The sequence below is a fragment of the Microtus oregoni genome, unplaced genomic scaffold (genome assembly GCF_018167655.1).
Source record: "Microtus oregoni isolate MIOR12 unplaced genomic scaffold, Mior012 000025F_ref0000491, whole genome shotgun sequence".
Taxonomy (NCBI): domain Eukaryota; kingdom Metazoa; phylum Chordata; class Mammalia; order Rodentia; family Cricetidae; genus Microtus; species Microtus oregoni.
This window is the reverse complement of record NW_024543084.1, coordinates 27,736,227-27,757,953: the sequence shown is the minus strand read 5'-3', so window position 1 is coordinate 27,757,953 and position 21,727 is coordinate 27,736,227. Positions and strand designations below refer to the sequence as shown.

The 21,727-nt window shown below is 44.1% G+C and overlaps 1 protein-coding gene across 2 annotated transcripts in view; it reads right to left on the bottom strand.

The window, feature by feature from the left end:
- Csgalnact1 (chondroitin sulfate N-acetylgalactosaminyltransferase 1) overlaps positions 1 to 14,213 on the bottom strand; it is a 317,605-nt gene extending 303,392 nt beyond the window's left edge. Inside the window, exon 1 of one of the 2 annotated variants that reach the window (XM_041674576.1) lies at positions 14,108 to 14,213. The gene's annotated coding sequence lies outside the window, so the exon portion shown is untranslated. The remainder of the gene's footprint in view (positions 1 to 14,107) is intronic. The other variant, XM_041674580.1, reaches the window with a different exon arrangement.
- Positions 14,214 to 21,727: the final 7,514 nt, after the last annotated feature.

The following is a 21,727-nucleotide window of genomic DNA, read 5'->3' as shown; positions in this document are numbered from 1 at the left end:
CAATACAAAATGCAAATTCTTCTGTAAATCCACAGAAACTCAAATGATATGGACCCTGTCTTCAGCTGACTGTAGGCAGCAATCCTGCCCTCAGAACCTTTCCAGGTTCCCCAGGCTATGAGTAAAGGGCCGAGGAAGTGGGAAGATCATTCCCATCATCCTCTGCCAAGGACCTCCCTGCTGAAAGGGCAGGTGTTCAGGGCTCCGGGTCTGTTTCTATCTCCATCACTCATGAGGACCTCAGCGTGCCATCCTCCAAGCTTTCACGTCTCCATTGGTGAAGTAGAATTGTCAAGTCTTTGAGATTCGTGTTCATATTTTACTTTAGAGCCAAATTTTATTTTTATCTGACCACATTCAAAATCAACTGGAAATAAAATTTCACTTTAAAGAGACATGCACACTGATTCCCATAATTCCTAAGTGGAACATGATATTGCTGCTGTTTGTAATGGGGACAACGTACAGGCACTTTCAAAAAAAAAAAACCCAGCATGCACTGGGACCACTGAGAGGGAAGCTATTAGCCTGATAACCAGACATTACAAGAAACTTGTGACTTAAAAGCTTTTCTCTGAGAGAAGAGCAAGGCAGAAGCTGGGCCCGATCTGCTTCAGACCACTCAGCCTCATATCACGCGTGTGTGTGCACCTGAATATATGCAGAGATTCACAGACGACTACGGCTATTTTTTTTAAATTTTAAATAAGAAATGAGAGCCAGGTGTATTGACACAAGTCTATGAGCCCAGCAGTCAAGAGGAAAAGCAGGAAGATGAGGAGTTCAATGTCAATTAATTAATTAATTGACTGGAAGATTGCCTAGGAGATAAAGCATTTTATATGCAAGGAAGTGGACTCGAGTTAGGACCCCCAGCAATCATATAAAGTCCAGGTGGATATGGCAGGCACCTGTAGTCCAGGCTAAGGGGAGGCAGAAATAGGAAATTCCGAGAGTAAGTGGACTAGCCAAAGTAGCCAAAAATGGTGAGTTCCAGGTTCAGCAAGAGACTCAGTCTCGGCATATTATAAAGTGAAGAACAATTGAAAAAGCCACCTAAAATCAACCCTAGGTCTCCACAGGCACATGCACACACCTGCCTACGCACATGCAAATGCACATATACACATGCATGCCCCCAACACACATACATGCACACAAAATATTAATAGTAAATATTAAAACAAAAAAGTAACCAATGAAAAGATGCCTGGGGACATAGTTCAGTGTCATGGTGCTGGGCTGTCTTGCACAAAGCCCAGGGTTCAATCATGAGGACTGAAAAGAGAGAGAACGAGAGAGCAAGGAGGAGAGCAAGCGATCAGTGCACTGGCGTTCTCATTAGGGGTGAACAAAGGTCCACAATTCAGCAGACTGAGGTCTGTGTCACAGGTAATGACTGAACTGTTATTCTGAATGATAATTCCAGGCTTGTACTCAACACTTTGCCTAATTAGACTTCACACGGGGAAAAGTGCTTTAATATTTAACAAGTATAATGGAGCAATCAATGTCCACAAATCAGGCCTGATAAGGAGTATTGCTTATTAAAGAGAAAGACAGATGGCCATGGGAAAAGGTAGAGCCATTAAATGTAAAATCTCGTAGGCTCCAACTGTGAACACAAGCCACATACTTTAAAATTGCTTCACCCACCAACACTCGAGGCATTGTTTAGTCCAGTCCTCATGTTCCGTCAACTACAGAACCACCCACGCCATAGATTTAATAAAGTAACTTGATTCAGAGAGATTTGTCCTTGCTGTTTCGCAAAGCCGTCTTTTGTAAGCCACTTTTGCTGATGTCACAGTCCCAAAGAGTCGAGATATCCAACATCTCTCTTACAACCACTTCAGTTAAGTAATTAGCCCTCCTTTTTTATTACCTTCAAGAGCACTTAATGTGTTGGAAGCCTTCTTGACTGTATTAGATCCAACCTGCCACAAGTTGATGAATACATAATTTGCTTATAAGTAACTCTTAAGGAAACACCCAGCAAACAGAGATGTGGTGAAAACAGGCATAGTTACAGACTGTACATAATAATAAAAGACTTATAAGCACGGTTTTCGGTTTTGTTTCCCCAAGTTAGCTTTACATCACATACAGGGTCCTAGATAGTCATTTGCTTATTTGTGAACGCGGTTTCTTACTAACCCTATCTATCGACGATGGAATTGCTGCATTTGTTGACCTGTACACATTTATTGAGAGCCTCATATGTGTCCATTGTGTGCTGACTGTGCCATAGTCATTGGAACATATCAAAAGTGGGGTGGAGGGATGAACTATGCTCCCTCCACCCAGAAATCTACAGGCTGATCTAAAGATGACATAAAAGCAACTAAAGTATTCACAACCCTATTCTGCAGTTAGTTGTTTAATTTGCTTTGGTTTTTGACAAGGTCTCATTAACCTGTGTTAACCTTGAACTCACCGTAGCTGATGCTGGCCTTGAACTCTCGATCCTCTTGCCTATACTTCCCTAGTGCCAGAATTGCTAACATGCAACGGCATTTCTAGTTGTATCGGGGCAAAACTCAGGGCTTCGTGTATGCTGGGCAAGTACTGTGCTAACCGAGCTACACCCCAGCCCAGAGATGACGCTTTCACTTGTTACATACAGGAAACTTGAGATCAAATCTCTCCAGGCAGATGTGTTCAAATCTAGGTGTTGCCTACTCAGTGATCAGACTGAAACAATGGAAAAAGTTTTTCCAATGGCACATGAATTCTATAAAAAGTGTTTCAGTAGTATTTGGGTTAAAGGAGATGTCTCTGATCGTCCTGCACTCTGTATTTCAGGAGAAAAGTAGACTTGTTTAAATTGAAAAGCCCAATATGAAAGCCCTGAAAAACCTTAGTGACACAAATACTATGTGTCCCATTCTCACCCCAAACAACTCCGCAGAACTATTCTTAGAAATAAAATCTATCTTCAGAAAGTTCATGGGTTTGCAATTCAGAGAACAAAGGGTTTCACATTTAAACAAACCAGCTAAAGTTTTAGAGAGAAAGAGCGATAGAAGAGATAAAGGGTGTGAAGGGTGGGTGTGGTAATTATAAGGTATTTAAAGCACACACACACACACACACACACACACACACACACGCACACACACACACAGGGGGGGGTGACTATAGGCACCTTGTGAAGGTGAAAGTTTATATTGGTTTTCTTCCCCTGTTTCTCTTCACCTTATTATTATTATTATTTTAAAGACAAGTTCTCTCACTGAAACTGGAATCCTTCGATTTCTAAATATGGGGTTTAGCAGTTTGTCAAAACTCGCTGGATTACAAAGATCTGCCTGCCTCCCTGGTCCATCACCCAGTGCTGAGTTACAAAAGCTCATGCTTGGGTTTACATAAACGCTGGGAACTGAACTCGTGGTTACCAAGCAGCACTTTGCTAACTGAGCTTTTGCCTCAGCCTCTCATTTCCATTTCTGATGTTGTAAAATTGGCAGGAAATGAAAACGGATCCTTGTGTTCGTGATGCAGATACTGAGTGCTTACAATCCAAGAGAAGACATTCTATGTGGCGCTAAGCGCCTCCTTTGTCAAACTTCACTCCCTGCACTCCTGCACGCCAAGCACACAGTAGGAGTCTGTCCCTAGATTCTGAGAGACTTTAGGGAAGACAGTTAGCTCTGTCTGTTGCATTATCATAGCAGCACCTAAAATTACCTCTCAACAGCCACCATGCTGAATAATGCTGCGTTCTCGCCATTAACAGCATGACAGAAGCAACCACCCGGGTCTGTTCCTAACTGGATAGCTGAGTCATCGTAGCTTATCCTATCTTTCTGTGATTCCACAGTAATAGCCTGCAGACTCTGGCCAATGAGCTGAGATTTCTGCCACAAACTGACAAGAAACAACAAACTCAGAAATACTGTTCTTTCCCTGGGTAGAGTTTTGCTAACCAATGGTCTTCTCAATACTTCTAGCTTCAAGAATACTGCTTTGTAGATTCTGCCAGCCCTCCAGAAGAAAAACAACTTTCTTTCGAAAGCACAGTGTGGCCATTCCAAATATTTCTAATCCACATGAAGTTACTGAATGAACAAAGTGGATTTCATTTAAGCTCACTCTACTCAAGCCCTACCTTTCGTTTTTTTGGTGATGAAGAACAGCTACAATCCCTGGCTGCTTGCACTGTCATCTAGCCCCAAGAATAGATGACGCATCTCCATGCCCTTTTTAGCCCAAGCCCAGCCAGTACCATGTTAACCGCATACACTGTCATGCCCTCAGGCAATCAGATTTACAAAGCACTCATACCTACCTCCCTACTATACCTCCCTAGTTCACCATTTTGAAATGATGAGCAGGGGTTGGAGAGAGGCAGCCCTAGCTCTCAATGAGCAAAGAAATTTTACATTTGGTTCGTGAGGTTACCGAACGCTAATCTATGTACACAGGTTACCAAAAGGCATCGTGAATAATCTGAGTTACTCATATCCATGCAAATCTGGGGACGGATAGGAGACAGTAGAAATCCATTGTTGAACAGAAAGCCCTGGGCCTACTGCCCTCAATCAAAAACTAAAGCTGCATCAAACTACTGTGATAGTCAATCTTGACTGTCAACTTGACAGGTCTTAGAATCAACCACCAGGGTAACATTCCTCTAGGTTTATCTGTGAGAATGTTCCAGACATTTTAATTTAGTAGGAAAGACTCCTAAATGTTGCCCATAGCATTCTAGGTATTGTGGTCCCCAAGTGGATAAAAAGGAGAAGTAGACTGCAGGTGTAAGGTGACCAGCCACCACGTATGCCCACCACTGCATCTTCCCAACCATGACGGACTCTTCTCCCAAAGTATGAGCCAAAAGAAATCCTCTTCCTTCCTTGGTCTGCTTTATATAGTATATTGTCATAATAACAAGGAAGTAGCTAATGCCAGGACCCAGTACGGTTTTCTGGGACTCATTCACTTATCACACTGGCATATGCCCAATGGGAATCCAAAGACATATTGGGTTATGACAGTCTAAGAACTGAGGACAAGTAGAAAATTATCCAAGATCAGAATTTAGAGACTCAAGGTCCAGGGCAAACACAGCAGTCTCCTTCAGGTCTCCTAAATCTCCTCCACAGTGAAACAAGAGAATGGCTCCTTTCTCTTCCATGGATGAGGCACCTGCCTTGCAGAACAGGCCTTCCCTACTTCTCTCTAAGGAGAAACCCCCCAGCATGAAAGCCATGATAGCCGGTGCATAGTCTAAATGAGAAACTAGAATCTAAAGAATTGATCTGCCTAAAATTATACAAAGAAGCAGTGCAGATTGGAGCTTTGGCCAACGCGTTCCACCTTCCAAAGCCACAGTGTTAAGGACACAGCTTCTTCATTTCAGACACTGTCCCCACATTTTCTGACCGCCACGGGCCTCCATGTGTCTTCACTGTAGCAATCTTCCCCAATCCATGGGAGCTAACTTGGATTTCACTTTATGGACTATTCGTCTTTGTTTAAAGCTTTTCCTCTGTTGTGTTTTTAAAAGTTGGCTCGTAGCTTTCATTTTAATATGCTCTATGAATCCCATAAAATGGTATTTTGAAAATTATAGTAAATTTCTTTAAATAAATGGTTCTCCAACCCTACCCTGCATTTATTTTTCCCTACTTTTTTAAAAACCCTGACTCAAGCTTCACTTACACCTGGGCAGATCCTGTTTTCCTAGTCACAGAAGGGTCAGTTTGTGCCTATGTGCCACCACACAATAAATAACTCAAGGCCTCCTGCTCCATAGCTGAATGAGTCGGTCCTGAACTGTAATGATTCTGTAAAACTCACATTCCTGCCACACCACACACAGCATCTACTCTGCACACCAAACAAAGCTGCTCATTATCATAAAACCACCAGGCCCATCATGGTAAAACCCACCCTGATCCACAACACAGCCCACTATACAGGCTGTGCCAAAAAGACACACCCAGAGGCCCCTGTGGTTCTGGCTCCCTGCCACACAGTGAAACAGACATGGGTGTCTCTAACCAAATCCCCAAATGGAAAAAAGGAAGAAAAAAAAAAACAGGAGGCTCATTTCTTCTGTGATATCAACTAACCCTTGAAATCTCAAGTGGGAATTGGCAGAGAGCTAACAATTTTGATTTAGCTCCTTGCTGGCAGAAGATGCACCACCATGGAAAAGCCCTGCAATCGGAGCCTGGGGAGTTAGACATGTCTATTCATCAATATACCAGGCTGGGTGCAGAAGGGCTCCCATTCTCTAGTGAGCTTCTGGACAGAGCCTGTGTGTAAGCTCTGTAAGCCCGAATCATCAAATCAACCCCAGGACTCTCGGGAATGAGATGCTAAGAGTCAGTCTTGCTCACCCCCAAATCCTGACCATTTTCTGCTTAGCCTGCCTTGAACCTCATTTCTAACTTGTTCCAATTTCCCTAAATACCCTATCCTTTACCCTAAAGTCCCAGCCTTACTCTACATCATGGGCATCTGCACTAGGCACTAAGCTATCATGGGCTGCTAGAACCTCTTCTAGTCAGCTCAGAAAGTGACAATATGGGCTAGGGACCCTAGGGCAATGCCAGTTCACAGATCATCTAACGCTATTGCCAAGTCTGTCCCAGATTCATGAAGGAGAACCAGAAAGGAACATATTTGTCAAGAGTTGATCACATTTGATTTTGGATTTCAGATATCATTATTTTTATGCTTCCCTGACCAGTCAGGACAAGGTGAGGAAAAAAAAAAAGGTTGGGAGACCATGAGAGGAGTTAGTTAAGGAGGAAAAGTAGGGAAGTACTGTCATTGGTAGCAGCTACTTGCGGTGGCATGGCATTTTATCTGAGATTTCAGTTAATTCTTGCAGCAAGTCCAAAATGTATTGTCTCCGTTATGCATGCAAAAACCAGATAAGGAAACTAAGAGATGGAGGGTCCAGACACCCCAGTCAAGAGGAGATAAAGCTGGGCTGACAAACCAAGCACTGCTAAGCTCCAAGGCATAAAATACACTCTCTTCCTGCATTGCCACCCCTTCCTTTTAGTCCTTGTCTTATCTACTGGGAAGCCTTTGCAAAACATGAGTATGAGCCCTTTCCCCAGTGAACACATGAATGGCTGGCTCCAGCGTTCACACCTTTACATTCTGCAACCCGCATGCTTGATTTTATCCATCTGTTCTTTTACAACTTGCCTGCAAAGCACCTTGACAAGAAGTTAACCATCTGCCGAGTGGAGGTGGTGCACTGGGGAGGCAGAGGCAATTGCACCTCAGAGTTTGAGGCCAGCCTGGTCTACAGAACAGCTTCCAGAATAGCCAGAGTTACACAGAGAAATCAAAACCCTGTCTCAAAAACCAAAATAAAAAAACAAAGAAAGGAAGGAAGGAAGGAAGGAGAAAAAGAAAGAGAGAAGAAGGGAGAGAGAGAACGAGAAATAGAAAGTAGAGTGGGAGAAAGAGAGAGAGAGAGAGAGAGAGAGAGAGAGAAGTTTATCACAATATACGTTGAGGAAAAAAAATCCTGGATGTAAACCATAAATAAAATGTGCTGAAGTAGGCTCTCTGATAAAACTGCATGTGTTATCTTGCTCCATGCTGCCCAGAAATAGATATCTGTGCAATGACCTAATGATAATCAATGTCCTAGAGTTTTCTCGGGCCTCTGAACCCTAAAACATTTTACCAATTGCCAATTCAAGGAGTTTATGCTGGGAAAAATAGATAGATAGATAGATAGATAGATAGATAGATAGATAGATAGAGCAATGGAAGCTGGGAAAATAGCTTAGTCAATAAAAAGCTTGCCTACTTAGTCAATTAAAAGAGCATGAGGATCTTCTGTGGCTCCCCAGCATGCACAGAGCATGTAGGCTGTAGCGGTGTGCAATGTGCACTCGTAACCCTAGTGACTGGGAGACAGAGACAACTGAATGCCCAACCTAGCCAGTGGTCGATGGTTCCTAAGAAATAACACCTCTGGCCTACACACAGGTACATGCATGCATTTGCACACACACACACACACACACACACACACACACACACACACACAGAGAGAGAGAGAGAGAGAAGAGGGACTGGGAAAGCAGAGGTTCTGGGCTGGAACCAGGTAGATGTAAATTAAAGCCTAGCTCTACTATCCAACCATATACAACCTCAGTTCTCTCATCTGTAAAGTGAAAATAACAGTGCACTTACCCCAAAGTGGCTGTGCAAACTGGAATGAGCATCTCATGTCCCCTACTTAACACCGCCTTGGCCAGTTCTAGGGTGGAAAGAATTACCTTGTACTAAAATGTGGTGAGAAAACTTCAGAGAAGCATCTGACTTTGCTGGCCATCCCAGAGCTGCTAAATTCACAGAGTCTTCATTGGAGTACTTCAATGGCTAAAGAGATCTTGATCTAAACTGAAAGCAACCCAGGCAATAATTATAAAGACACCTGGAGAGATGCATACATATGCACATATGCAACTTACTACCTGGTAGGCATTCTTCTCAACACTTCTCCAGACAGCACTTCCTTCCCAGCAGGAAGGTAAGTGGCTCTGAACTCTAATGAGCTATGTGTTTACCAGGCTTACCAACCTTGTCCAGGATGGTCAATCACACATCAAAGAAGCACACAGAGCTAAATTCTAAGGGGGCAGCTCACAGGCTAACAGCAGCACCACTAAAATGTATTGGCCAATTTAGTAGCAAGTCCCTAAACTAGGTGTGGTGGAGCTTGCTTGAAACCCCAGCACTCTGGAGGCTAGGAAGTTCAAGCACAGTTTCAGCTGTGCTAGGAGACTCTTTTTTAAGAACACTTTATTGAAAAACATATAGGCATCCTCCTGAATATTAACCTTCATCAGGCGAGGAAAGGAGACAGAGACAGAGACCCACATTGGAGCACCGGACAGAAATCTCAAGGTCCAAATCAGGAGCAGAAGGAGAGAGAGCACGAGCAAGGAACTCAGGACCGCGAGGGGTGCACCCACACACTGAGACAATGGGGATGTTCTATCGGAAACTCACCAAGGCCAGTTGGCCTGGGTCTGAAAAAGCCTGGGACAAAACCAGACTCACTGAACATAGCGGACAATGAAGACTACTGAGAACTCAAGAACAATGGCAATGGGTTTTTGATCCTACTGCATGTATTGGTTTTGTGGGAGCCTAGGCAGTTTGGATGCTCACCTTACTAGACCTGGATGGAGGTGGGTGGTCCTTGGACTTCCCACAGGGCAGGGAACCCTGGTTGCTCTTTGGGCTGATGAGGGAGGGGTACTTGATTTGGGGAGGAGGGGGAAATGGGAGGCAGTGGCCGGGAAGAGACAGAAATCATAAATAAATAAATAAATAAATAAATAAATAAATAAATAAATGAAAAAAGAACACTTTATTAAGTACCTAACAAAGGAGAGACAAGGAAAAGTCACTTTTGAGGGTCCACAGGGCTTTTGTTTCAGAAACAGAATAGATGATGTTCTCAAAACCATTGGTGAAGATCGCTAAATTAAAATATGCCTTGGGATACAAAAATCAAGGCTGTCCAGAGTTCAGTATTAGACAGACAGCTTACGCCTACCTCCTGGGCTTCCTGCTTCCCCTTCACCAGCTCCACACATTTTTGGTGTGTGAAAATAAAACAAAGGAGCAGATGTGATGCCAGAATAACCAAATGTTTGGGTTTTGCATTGCCGAAAAGCAACCGAAAAAATCTGTGCAGCTTGTGCTAAGTGATAGGCTCAAAACATTCTAGCTCACAGTCGTCATTTCCACACAGGTGGCACCTCCCAAACGCAGGGCCCTATAAATGACTCCCAGGTATAAAGAACCATTCATTTTCTGAACCTCCGGCAGGCATCCATAATCTTTGTCAGCTCAGGGTTCTTGCCCAAACTAAATCACAGTTCTGCAGCAAGCTCTACGCCTGTCATTTTGGCTGAGGCTCAACTTCCACCTTGGGAAGAGGAAGGAGAGGCTGAGGGGTGCCAAGCCCTTCCCTAGCTGGAGGTTAAAAATCTCTTCCTGTTCTAGGGAAGCATACCTTTGTACAAACAGGATCTGCACAGCACTTTGATATGCCAGAACCCTGAAAACAATCCAAAGAATTCAGCCTAATGGCAGGGTGGTGGTTATAAAAATTATCTGTGGCCTTCATGATAAAAGTTAGTCCTCTCATTTTGTTCCTCAGCAATGGGCTAGCCTAGATCTCCACAGAGAAACAAAAACAATCAGATTTCCTTGTTTTTGAGTCACAGCAAAATCACAACTGGATGTCTGAAATGTTTCTGAATTCAGAAAGGTTCTATATGTAAGAAGAGAAACCCCTTTGGAAGGTATGGAGTCTCAGTGTGTAGAATTTCTTTACCTTAGCTGACTTTTCTGTGTAGAATAAAGTTGTTCAGCTTCCCGAAATAAACTAAAGCTCACTGGAAACCTGAAACTATTCTTATTTATTTGCAAATGCTATGGTTCTACTGGGGATGATACTGCCGGTTTGCATAGACTGTCAGTGTTTCTTCTCCCAAGTAACGAGGTCTGTCTAGGAAATAAACACACCTTCAAGCTGTTCAACAAATATCCTTAAGCCTGACTGACTTCACTAAAATCAGAATTTACAAGGAAAAGAACTTTCTAAAACTCACAGCTGGGTATGTGTGGAGGGTCACTGAAGATCTGAGGCCAACATGCTACAATTGAGGCCCTACTTTAGACAAAACTTCTCCACAAAAGAGAGATTTCCTTTAATGCTGCGTGGTAGAATGCAACAAAACATTTTAAGGGTGAAATTTAGTGTAGCTCCAAAAAGAAAAAAATGCAGAGAAGAGGGACTTCAACTGGCTATATAAAATCCCTCGAGAAGCAATTCATATTATTACAGTACATTATAATGTATATGTACCAGATACACATAGTGCCACACGTATCTATTTAGGAGAAAAGGCTATTTTAAGTATATTAAAAGATTAAGAATAAATCCACCATAAACAGATGAACCTACACACATACAAACACACACAAAAAAAACATTAAAATTCTACATCTGAATCACGTATTTAATTTCTAAATTTCATATATGAATATTATGATACATAAAGTAAAAATTTCACTATTTCAGCCTCTAAACCTATTTTTAAAACCCCATTGGATCCATCAAAGAGAGCTTTTATTATTTTCAGGCCTTTGTCAATGGTTTTTGCAAATGTGTTCTTTCCTGGTGAAGGAAGCTCGGTTTCTCTGCTATCTGAAAGGCCCAAAGACTGGGAACAAATGATGTGCAGGGTGTTCCCATGTGCAGAGGAGGCCCCTAGTGGTGGAGCCACTGCTAGACCTCGGCTTTTACAGGTTTTATAAAACCACTTTATCATGAGGCCAAAATCAATAGGTAATAAAGTCTACCTGATCTCAGCCTCTTTAGGACCTCTGTTAGCCTTAATATATGGTAGGGCTGTAATTTACAATCCCAAGATCCTTTCATCAGAAATAGAAAAGGACAGATGTGACCTGAAGAATAACTTTATTACACTGTGACTTCCAAGCCAACAAACCCTTAAGTCCTTACCACTTGCCAGTATGGAGTGGGCTGGGACAAGAGAAGCAGGAGAAAGAGCAGCCATGCACAGAGTACTGTTTCTGCTTTTCAGTATGATATCATTATCCAGCACAGAACTGGAAAACAGGAAGACTGGATTCTCAACCAAAACACACACACACACACACACACACACACACACACACACACAACTGAAGCGGTGCCTACCAGCATCCTCCACAGTGGCAACTCCTGGGTTCAAATGGACAAGTAGGGAAACATCCAGTGACCTTCAGTGAGCAACAGCCTTATGGGTGTATGGATGGACGGATGGGAAAAGATCACATAAGAGGAAGAATTACACATTTTAAAGATTTTAAGAGGTAAAACATATCTAAAAGTATTTAAGAAAGACAAGAGATAGCATTCAAGAAGGGGTCTACTGTGTTCTGAGCACTTCTAAAAGAATGTTATTTAATTCTCCAAGTATCTCTATCAAGTGAGGAGTATTGCAAGAATTTTGCACATTAGAATTCTGGTATTGGAAAGAGCACATGACTTGCCCAGGGTGGTTAAAAAGCAGGACAAGCCTCTTGGACGACAGCTTTCTGGAATGGCAAAGCACAATCTCACAGTCATGTAAATGGGTGAGCGTTGTGTGATGTTTTGATTGCATTCTGACAATAAAGTTTGTTTTGAAACAGAGGGCAGAGCTAGCCACTAGCTGACCAAAACTGACCATAGAGGTCTTGGAGGACTGAGACAGTAAGGTGGGGCTCAGAGAGGCTCCTGGCCTTTTTGGATAGAGGAATGGAAGAGATAGAGGAACAGAAGAGGTAGAAGGCCAACACAGCTGGCTGCCCCACTGCTTCTCTGGCCTCCCAGGCTCTTAACCAGATATCTGACTCCTGATTTTTTTATTGATAAAGAATAATTAGATAAATGCTTCAGATGAATCAAAAAATTGGGTATTTTCTTTGAAGCTTGCTAATACACTTTACAACTAGACATATGAGATCTGAGACAGAAATATGGAGAGAATTAAAGCAGTATTGCCTGATCCTGATTTGGTGGTTGCATGCCTGTAATCTGAACACTTGCCAGGCAGAGGCAGACAGATGTGATGTCTAGGCTAGCCTGATCTACAGAGTAAGTTCCAGGACAGCCAGGGCAACAAAAAGAAACAATGTCTGGGGGGGGGGGGGGGGGAATTGCTTGATTTGTAGTGGCAGCAGGTGTGTCCTAATCTGCAAAATCCAAGCTTGACCATTTGCACCACACTGAAAACCTTGATCACACACACACACACACACACACACACACACAGCCCTTAGCATTATTATTTACCCTATTGCCCTCCATAGGCTGCAGGTTGGACACACACAATAGGTAGCTCAATATGAAAGAAATGCTTATACATTTATTAAGTTCCTACACTGGATACGGTCCATCTCACATTTTCCCAGAATTGGCACTTCCTGGAAGCTCAATGCATGATCCCTCTATGGGAGTAATCACTCTTCTGGTTGCTCCCGTGACCTTTTATGCCAAGGGCACCAGTTACCCTCTGTCTTTATGCTATTTTCACGTTTGAAAGACTTTTTTCCATGTGGCCAAACCCCAGAGTTTATTAATGCTCACAGCTCACAATAATTGGGACTCTCTTACATGAAAAGTGTTAACACAATCCAAGAAACCCCGTAGAATTATGAGGATTTACTAGACACTTAAATTCCTTATAAACGGGACTGTAGTTAGTTATCTTTAATGACATTTATGTGACAATTGTGCTAAGACTTGCAATCAGAATAAAAATGGAGTTTGCAAAATACAGTCATCCTATTATTCATTACCGTTTCATTTTTAGCATCCACCGAGGCTCAATGTCTGGCCATGTCCAGTACTGTTTGTCTTTTCCTCTATAAACTTCAAACGACAGGGGTACAGGTGCAGGAAGTGTGGCGGAAACAAACAACTTTGCCTTCGCCCAACACAGCTTTCCTTTTCCTCCAGCTTTCAGAATGCCCCACTGCACCCCCAAGACCATGTCCTAGGAGAGCTTCTCTCCACCCCTGGCGCACACGGTTGTACTGGGTCACTCAGATAGTGGAGACCCTCGGGATCCAGAAAGTCACCATTGCACTGGTACAATGTAGGAAAGCTTGCTGCCCACGGGCCACCCTCTCCATCACAGCAAAAAATAATCCGGGAACAGCAAACTAGGGGCGCCAACGCGTGCCAAAGCTACTTTGAAAAGGGGTTTTGTATAGTTAGCCAGTAGCTCCGGACTCAGCGCTGGGGAAGCCGCGCTGGCCACGGGGTGCGGCACTGGAGACCCTCGCTAGGAGCCGCACTCGTGGTCCATGTAGAGGCACCGAGCCCGCCACGCACCGAGCACTATCCACAGCGGCAGTGATCGCGGAGTCCTCAGCCCTAAGATAACGTGATCACAGGAGACCAGCCGTGGGGTCGTCCTCCAGGGCTGACAGAGAGCCAACCCCGAGGAAGCAGTGGCGCTGAGCTGAGCGGGCGAGTGGCAACAACACACCCGCACGCAGCCGGCCACGCCCGGCCTTGCACTCCGGGTAAGAGACCCCTACTTACCCCAGCAGCCCTGCTGACAGCCGGGCGGGGTCCCTCAGCTGCGCTGCTCCCGCCTCTGCCGAACTTTCCCTCCTGCCAGTCGGCAGAGGGCTCGGCTCCACCTCCAGCTCCGGCAGCCACGGAGTCTCCAGGGATAAGGGGCGGGGGGGGGGGGGGGGGGGGGGGGGGGAGGCGGAGGGGCAGCGCCGGCTGAACAGCAGCCAAACACAGAGCCCGCCTCGGGGTGGGAGCCCCCGAGCAAGTGTAGTGGAGGCAGCGTGGGCCTCAGGGCTGGGGTCGCGCCTGGCTGCAGCCACCAGATTCCACCAGGGCCCTTCTGCAGTGCGTCCGGCTCCTGAGCAAAGCAGGGCACCCTGATTGAGAGACAGTCACTGCAGACACCATGCCTGGAGAGCAGGGTCTTCTTCTGCACCACGGAGTGTTCAAGAATGACTGATCACTGACATCCAGAGAAGTTGGTGAAAGGCCCTAAGACACTGCTGGAGGCTGCGCCCCAAGGGAGAGAGGGCTCAGTATCTGTCCTACAAGTTAGCCCTGCTTCCCCCACCCATTTCCCCATTAGTCCCCATGTGTCATTTGCTCTGCTAGGGATGTCCTCAATCCAAAGACGGCTTGCATCCAAAACTTTGTAAATTGTACTTAAGAGAATTAATAAGCTAGTCGCTGTTTTTGCTGCCCTGGGTAGTGGTGATAATGCCTTCATTAAGAAGCTTTTATTTACAGAAGACCAGAAACCCCTTTAACCCTTCAGCCCCACTGTGGCTGAGCGATGTCTACAAGGACCTCTGGCGGCCACTTCCCCACAGCAACTCAGCTGAGATTTTTGGAAAATAGAAGACTCCGTCTTTAACAAATAAACAAAACATACAGTAATTTCTCTGACTGCATCAAAGTACTACGAGTTATGGAGAGGATAAACACGGCATATGTGCATACCTATGGGGACACAAGTTATTAGCCACAGGTTAGCTCCTAGCAGCCTCAAAAGGCAATTAGATGGCAATTTCCATTTGCAGATGGAAGTCACTACCTGGACAATGGGTTGGTTTCTGGCTGTGTTGAGGTTTTTCGATTTCACACTCTGTCACTCTGTGGACAGCCAAGCAACTTCTTGAAAACTTTAGTGATAGATAGTTTGTTATAGCTTTGGTTTCTTTCGCCTGCTCTTCTCAATGATGTCTCCAGAATCATGCAATAAAGTAAAGCATAAACTTCAGTTTGGGAAATGGGTTAGAGAACTCGATATGGGTTGCTATGGCCCATGACAGACATGCCCTGTAGGCCTCAGAGCACAGACTATGGGGACGAACCAGCATGGGGAACATGGAGAAGACACATTGTAGCTATAATAATCTCTATTACTCTACATAAAAGAAAGAGGGAGATCGTTTTGGGGTTGATTGCAGCTATTTTTATGGGTGGCTAACATATAAAGGTACCTCAAGTTACTACTTTCAAACTTCTCCTACTTGAACATTGACTCTGGAGATTAGCAATGGACACCAATGTATACGGTGCCACTACATAGCCGTAGACAAATTCCAAAGCCAGGTTTAATAGACTGGTGTCCCTTGGTTTTTATATGAATACTATAATACTATAGCCGTCTTTCTATATTCGTCTATACATACGAAAAATAAGTGAACTGAGAAAGTTATGAAACTAGGTGACAATGTCTCTGAGAAAAGGTGCCTTTTCCTGGATGAACCAGAGAGAAAGTGATTTACAGTGCATTGTCTCCTCAGGAGCTTCTCTTACAGAGTTATGTCATGACCTGACTTTGTCTCCATCACCAGGAGAGGCAACCTATGCAAAACCAAGCAAAGAAATCAGCAGAAAGATGGGTTCCCATACCCTAGGGCCGAGGACCAGAAAGACTGAACAGGACACTAAGCCAAATGTAGTTTTGTTTTATTTAGAGATAGGGTTTCATGACTCAAAGTAGCCAAGGATGACTTTCAACCCATGATCCTCCTGCCTCAGGCTCCTGAGTGCAGGGAATGCAGACATTCACCACTGAGGTCAGTACTAAATGAAAAAGTAAAAACATCCAGGCAGAGGTGGCGCATGCCTTTAATCCCAGCACTCAGGAGTTTTAAGCCAGCTTGGTCTATAGATCTAGTTCCAGGACAAGACTGTACAAAGAAACCCTGTCTTGGGGAAAAAAGAAAAGAAAGAAGGAAAATAAAAGGAAGAAAAAAGGAAAAAAACATCAAATACAAAACAAAACCTTTTTTTTTTCTTTGAAAGACAGTCCTGATATGGGGCCCACTCTGGCCACATACCCTTCTCTTTGGCCTCCTGCATGCTAGGATTATAGCAATAGACCTTACCTGGCTGAAATAAATTTTTAAGACTTACTAAAAAAAAAAAAGGAAAAATTTACTACTTGAGTTTTAGTTTGTATCTGAAAAGCTTTAGTGTTAAATATCTTTCACAAGCAAGATTTTGAATTAAATTATAGTGTTTGAAGGATGTAATAAAGAGACATTAATGTCAGGTTGCCAACATAGGAGCACTAAGGAAAAAAAGACAGTTTTAGAAATAAGTGAAGACACAATAGCAGAGTGACTTAAAGGAGAAAGCCTTTGTATATAAAAAGACAGATGTGCATATTATACACGTGTGTCTGGGTTGGCTTGGACCTTAGCTGGTAGCACAGAGTGGCTCCAACTTTTGGTAACGCTCCTGCCTTAGCACCCCTGGTGTGAGAGTGTAGGTAGGAACATCACACCTAGCTTCTTTTTTCTAGTCACCTGTTTTTGAGACTGAAAACCTGTCAAATGCCAAGAATGGGCATATTTCGCATAATTCTAATCAGGTATCTCAGCTTCACCAGGATCCTTGAGCAGCCTGACCCAGGCCATCCAGGATCCAGGAGCTGAAGCGACCATTGTGAAACTCATCCATTAAGGCACAATTGCTTTACTTTCTAAGAGATTCACGGAAGTCGTGGTGACTCTCCCTTTCAGTTCCGGTCCACTAATCAGGGTTATCTGATTCTCGGATCGCAGAAATGTGCTGTGTATTCAGAGGTGAGTCATTAGGTGCGACGGGTTTTCTGTGCAGAGATTAGAGATCAGCCAGAGTGTGCTAGGGGGTAGCCATTAACGGAGTGTTTATGTTCTATACAGTCTACTTCCAACAACCTTGGACATAAGAAATAGAATTCTAACTAACGTTCATTTAAAATGAATAAAGTAAATAAGTAGATTACATTTCCCTACGGAAAGTTCCATAAGTCAAACACAGAAGGAGCTCAACAGATGTCTGCTGACTGAGTGAGGGATACTTTTAACTTCTTCCAGCGGTCTCTACATTTACATCATTAAAGGCACATATCATCAAAATTATTACTTTGGCTAGGCATGGACAAGGTGAAGGCAGAGGATCTTGACTTTAAAGCCAGCCTGGGCTACCTAACAAGTTCACAGCCAGTTGAGTTATACAGTAAAATCCTATCTTTAAAAAAATAAGCAAGAATTTTCTGACGAGGGAGGGGACTTTACTAGGGGAGGGGGAGGGAAATGGGAGGCGGTGGCAGGGAAGAGACAGAAATCTTTAATAAATAAATACATTAATTAATTAATTAAAAAAATGGAAGAGCAACAGAAGTGTGACTCCGAGGGAATGCACTCAGATGCGGGACAGATGGCCTTCTACCACATCTATCTGGGGAAACGTGTATCTGTTACCTAACCTAAAATATGTCTTTTCACATTTTAAAGATATTTGGGTCATGGTTGAAAGTTCTAATTGCATTTTTTTTAAGCTGAGAGGAAGAAGGGTAACTGTATTTTACAACTTATTTGACATGTTCCTAGTAAAGTTTTATAACTGGTGAAAAAAAATAAGCAAGGGATGGGAGGCAATTTAGAGGGGTGTACTTATCCAGTTTGTGCAAGGCCCTGGCTTTGATCCCAAGTAAACCCCCCAAAATAAAGTAATTGCTTTTACACAATATTTTCAAATTTACATTATCCATGCTCTTCTTTCAAGAGCAAATAGGGAGGTCTGGAAGGAGGACATACCCTTCCCATATTACCCTTTTCTCCATATGACTGGCAGAAACCATTCTCCTATTGGAGTGACATTTCCAACAATGTAGCTAAGACCTCGAAGAAAAGCTGTCTGGCACACCCCACAATTCGGGGGTGCCTTCTCCACCCTGTCTCTGTGTTCTGTGTGGGCTCTCACTGTGGAGAATATTATCTCTTTGCAGAAGGTCATTCAGAAAAGCAAGGTGTATGAGCAAAGTACCAGGAAGCAGTTCACATCTGCCTGTATCCCTGGGACAGAAACTCAGATGAGCAAGCAAAGGGCTGACCAAAACAGAGTCTTTCTATGTGCATCTGCTCATCAACACTCAGAGGTCTGGCTCATCCAAGGCCTTTAACCTCAATAGAAACACACATTTTCTTTCTTCTTTTCCATTAAATTTCATATGACATCTTAAGCTATTTTGTAAACATATTTCTCCTATTAATTTTTATTACATTTTTATTTGTGTACGTGTGTGCAGGTGAGCCACAGCCTTTGTATGTAGATCAGAAGACAAGCTAATAGAATTAGTTCTCTCATTCTACTCTGTGGGTCCTGGGGAACAAAATCAAGACATCGAACTTAGTGGCAGGCACCTGTATCTGCTGAACCATCTTGCTGACTCTCATTTTCAAATATTAAATATTTTCCCTTTAGTAGCTCAAGTCTCTAAAGGTCACAGAAGGATTCCCCTAGCTTTCACTCCAGGACTAATGTGTTTTAAACTGGTGAATAGGCTTGTTTGAAATTATTATCATTGTCCAACTATTATCATCATCTTAGATCATTCATTATTTAGGTCAATCTCTATAAAACCCCTGTCCCACTTTCAAGTTCCTAGTCTGTACCCTTCCACTGGCTAAAGATATACTGCAGCAAACTCCCCGTAATAAAATATGCTCCGATGACACACGTTATTGCAAGAATCCTTATTACTGACTGTAAGATAGGATACACAGAGGAGTGCCCGAAGTTCCTAGGAAACCTACTGTAGGATGTGTCAGCACTGAACAGAGGAAACAGCTTGGAGACAGAAAGAGTGAGGACATTAAGAATCAATACTCCTCAAAGAAAAACTGCCTAAGGAAAGCAACAAGTGGGATGATGCAGCAAACGAAAAAGAGAAAGGCAAAGATGAGAAACCGTGCTTTCCCAATGACAGCGAAGAGCGTCAGTTTCTGGCCTTCTTGTTTATCTCAGTTCTAGACAGAGCTGCAATTCACCAAGTCTAGCCACATAGAGGGAGCCCAGCAGGACCTTTGCCTTCAAAGCTGAGGAACTTACAGTGCCTCCCTGGCTTCAAGAGACAGGCTAAGCAGGAAATGCGTTAGTCAAATCGTTATTCAGTTACCCACAGTAAGTGAGACAGTTACTGTGTGCCACAAACAGTGGAAACAGCACAAGTCCTCACAGAGGAACCTAACATCTAGTGGAGAAGTCTGAACCTGGCATTCAAGAGTTCAGAGGAGAGAAAAGAAAGCCTGTTCCCTGAGTCACCTGCAGTTGGGTAGCCTGCTGTGAGCAGTGGCTTTGGGAAGGGACTTTGCAAGGCAAGTAGGACTTTGGTAGGCAGATAAAAAGAGGGAGGCAATCTCCAAGATGACACTCTTGACCATGAAGCAGTGTAGGGAAAGACTGAGCAAGTTCTGAAAATAATCAATGTTTCAAATGACCAGGACATAGGGGACATTTAGGGAGAAAGATGAGAAGCATCTCAATGGCCTGAATCTAGATTACGTGGAACTCTGACTGCTGGATAAAGACTTCACTATATGAATTTCTGTGGAGTGCCAAAGTGGACTTGGAAGTGGTCACTGTTGGTTGCTTAAACAGCGTTCTTGCTTTCACCAAGAGCACAGCTCCATGAAGCCTTGAAAGGAAGGTCACAGCTGCCACCACCTGGAGCTAGAGAGATGGCAGCAGTTAGCAGCAGCACACACTTGGCGTGCAGAGGACCCGAGCTGGGTCCACAGCTCCCGCAGTAGGCGGCTCACAGGAGCCAACAACTCCAGCTCCAGCGAAATTCAGCGGCTCTGGCCTCCACGAGCATCCAGACTCACAGGCACACACCCGGAGGCACACTGACATATCCGTAAGTCTAAAAACAAATCGTCACAAATGCCATGAGCTATAGAGAGGTAGGAAGGTAAATCACAATCAAAGGGAACATTGGTGCGAAAGAATGACCAAAGCCCCACAGAATCTGTGGGCTGCCTCAGAGGAGACATCTGGGTATTAGTTGGAAGAGAATTCAGAAAAGGCCAGGGTGAGAGAGAGGAGGGTAAGAATGGAAGACTGTCCCTTGACAAAATGTCATCTCTAAGTAAGTGGAAAGGTGAGCTGAGAGTCGGGTGTCAGAAGGAAGAGGAGAGTGAAACTGTGGGCATCCCAGCTCCCAGACAAAGAGGGCTCCATGGAGGAAAGCAGAAGGATAGGGGAAACCAGAAAGTGAGATGCTTGGAAGTCCTGGAGTTCTGGAAGGTGGGGTGCTGGTCACAGCTAGATGGGTCTAGAGAGATGGCTCAGGGCACATACTGTCTTGCAGAGGACCCAACTGTGGTTCCCAGCGCCATACCCTGTGGTTTACAGCAGCCTGCGACTCCCAGGCCAGAGGATCTGAGATTCTTCTCTGACTTCTGAAAAGTCACATCAGATACACACAGTGTGGCTGCACAAATTAATTATAGCAAAGGTTGTTATGATTTTTAGTCGTAAACATCTGTGTGGTTACCCTGACATTTCACAATGAGCCCAGCCTGATTTGCTGTTAATCAATCACAGAACTCCCTGGACTATGAGTAGTGACCCTGTCATTGCATACAGAATTCCAAGCGTGCTTCAGTCTTGACCTAGAAAACCAATAGCAACTAGAAATAAGCCATAAGAAACGGGGAGCCATCCATGAGGAACTAAATCTTTATTATTTATTCTGACTGCTTTCAGCACAATAACCATTTCGGCTTATAACAAATTAGTGCACTGCTGTAGTCAGGAAGCCCAGGGACTAACGCTGGGGCTTGCTTGACTGTCTCCCTTCGGCACGTTTAGGACCACGGCTTATAAACCAGCACAGTTTGATGGAGGAAGGTCATTGGTTAAGTAAAAAGAAACTGCTTGGCCCTCATTGGTTAGAAGATAGGTGGGAGGAGTAAACAGAACAGAACGCTGGGAGGAAGAGGAAGTGAGCTCAGACTCCACAGCTCTCCTCTCGGGAGCAGATGCCTCAGAGAGATGCCATGCTCCCAGCTCCCAGGCAGACGCACGCGATGAAGCTCCGACCCAGGATGGACTAGGCTAGAATCTTCCCGGTAAGACCGGTGCCCACAGATTATTAGAGATGGGTTGATCGGGATATCAGAATTAGCCAGTAAGGGCTAGAGCTAAAGGGCCAAGCAGTGTTTAAAAGAATACAGTTTCCGTGTAATTATTTCGGGTAAAGCTAGCCGTGGGGGCGGCCGGGTGCCGGGGATGCAGCCCCGCCGCTCCTATTACTACAACAGTTAGGGTGGATCTTCCCATTTCTATTAATCAAATCTTGAAACTTCTTCACGAACATGCTGTCTGCTAGGTGATGGAAGA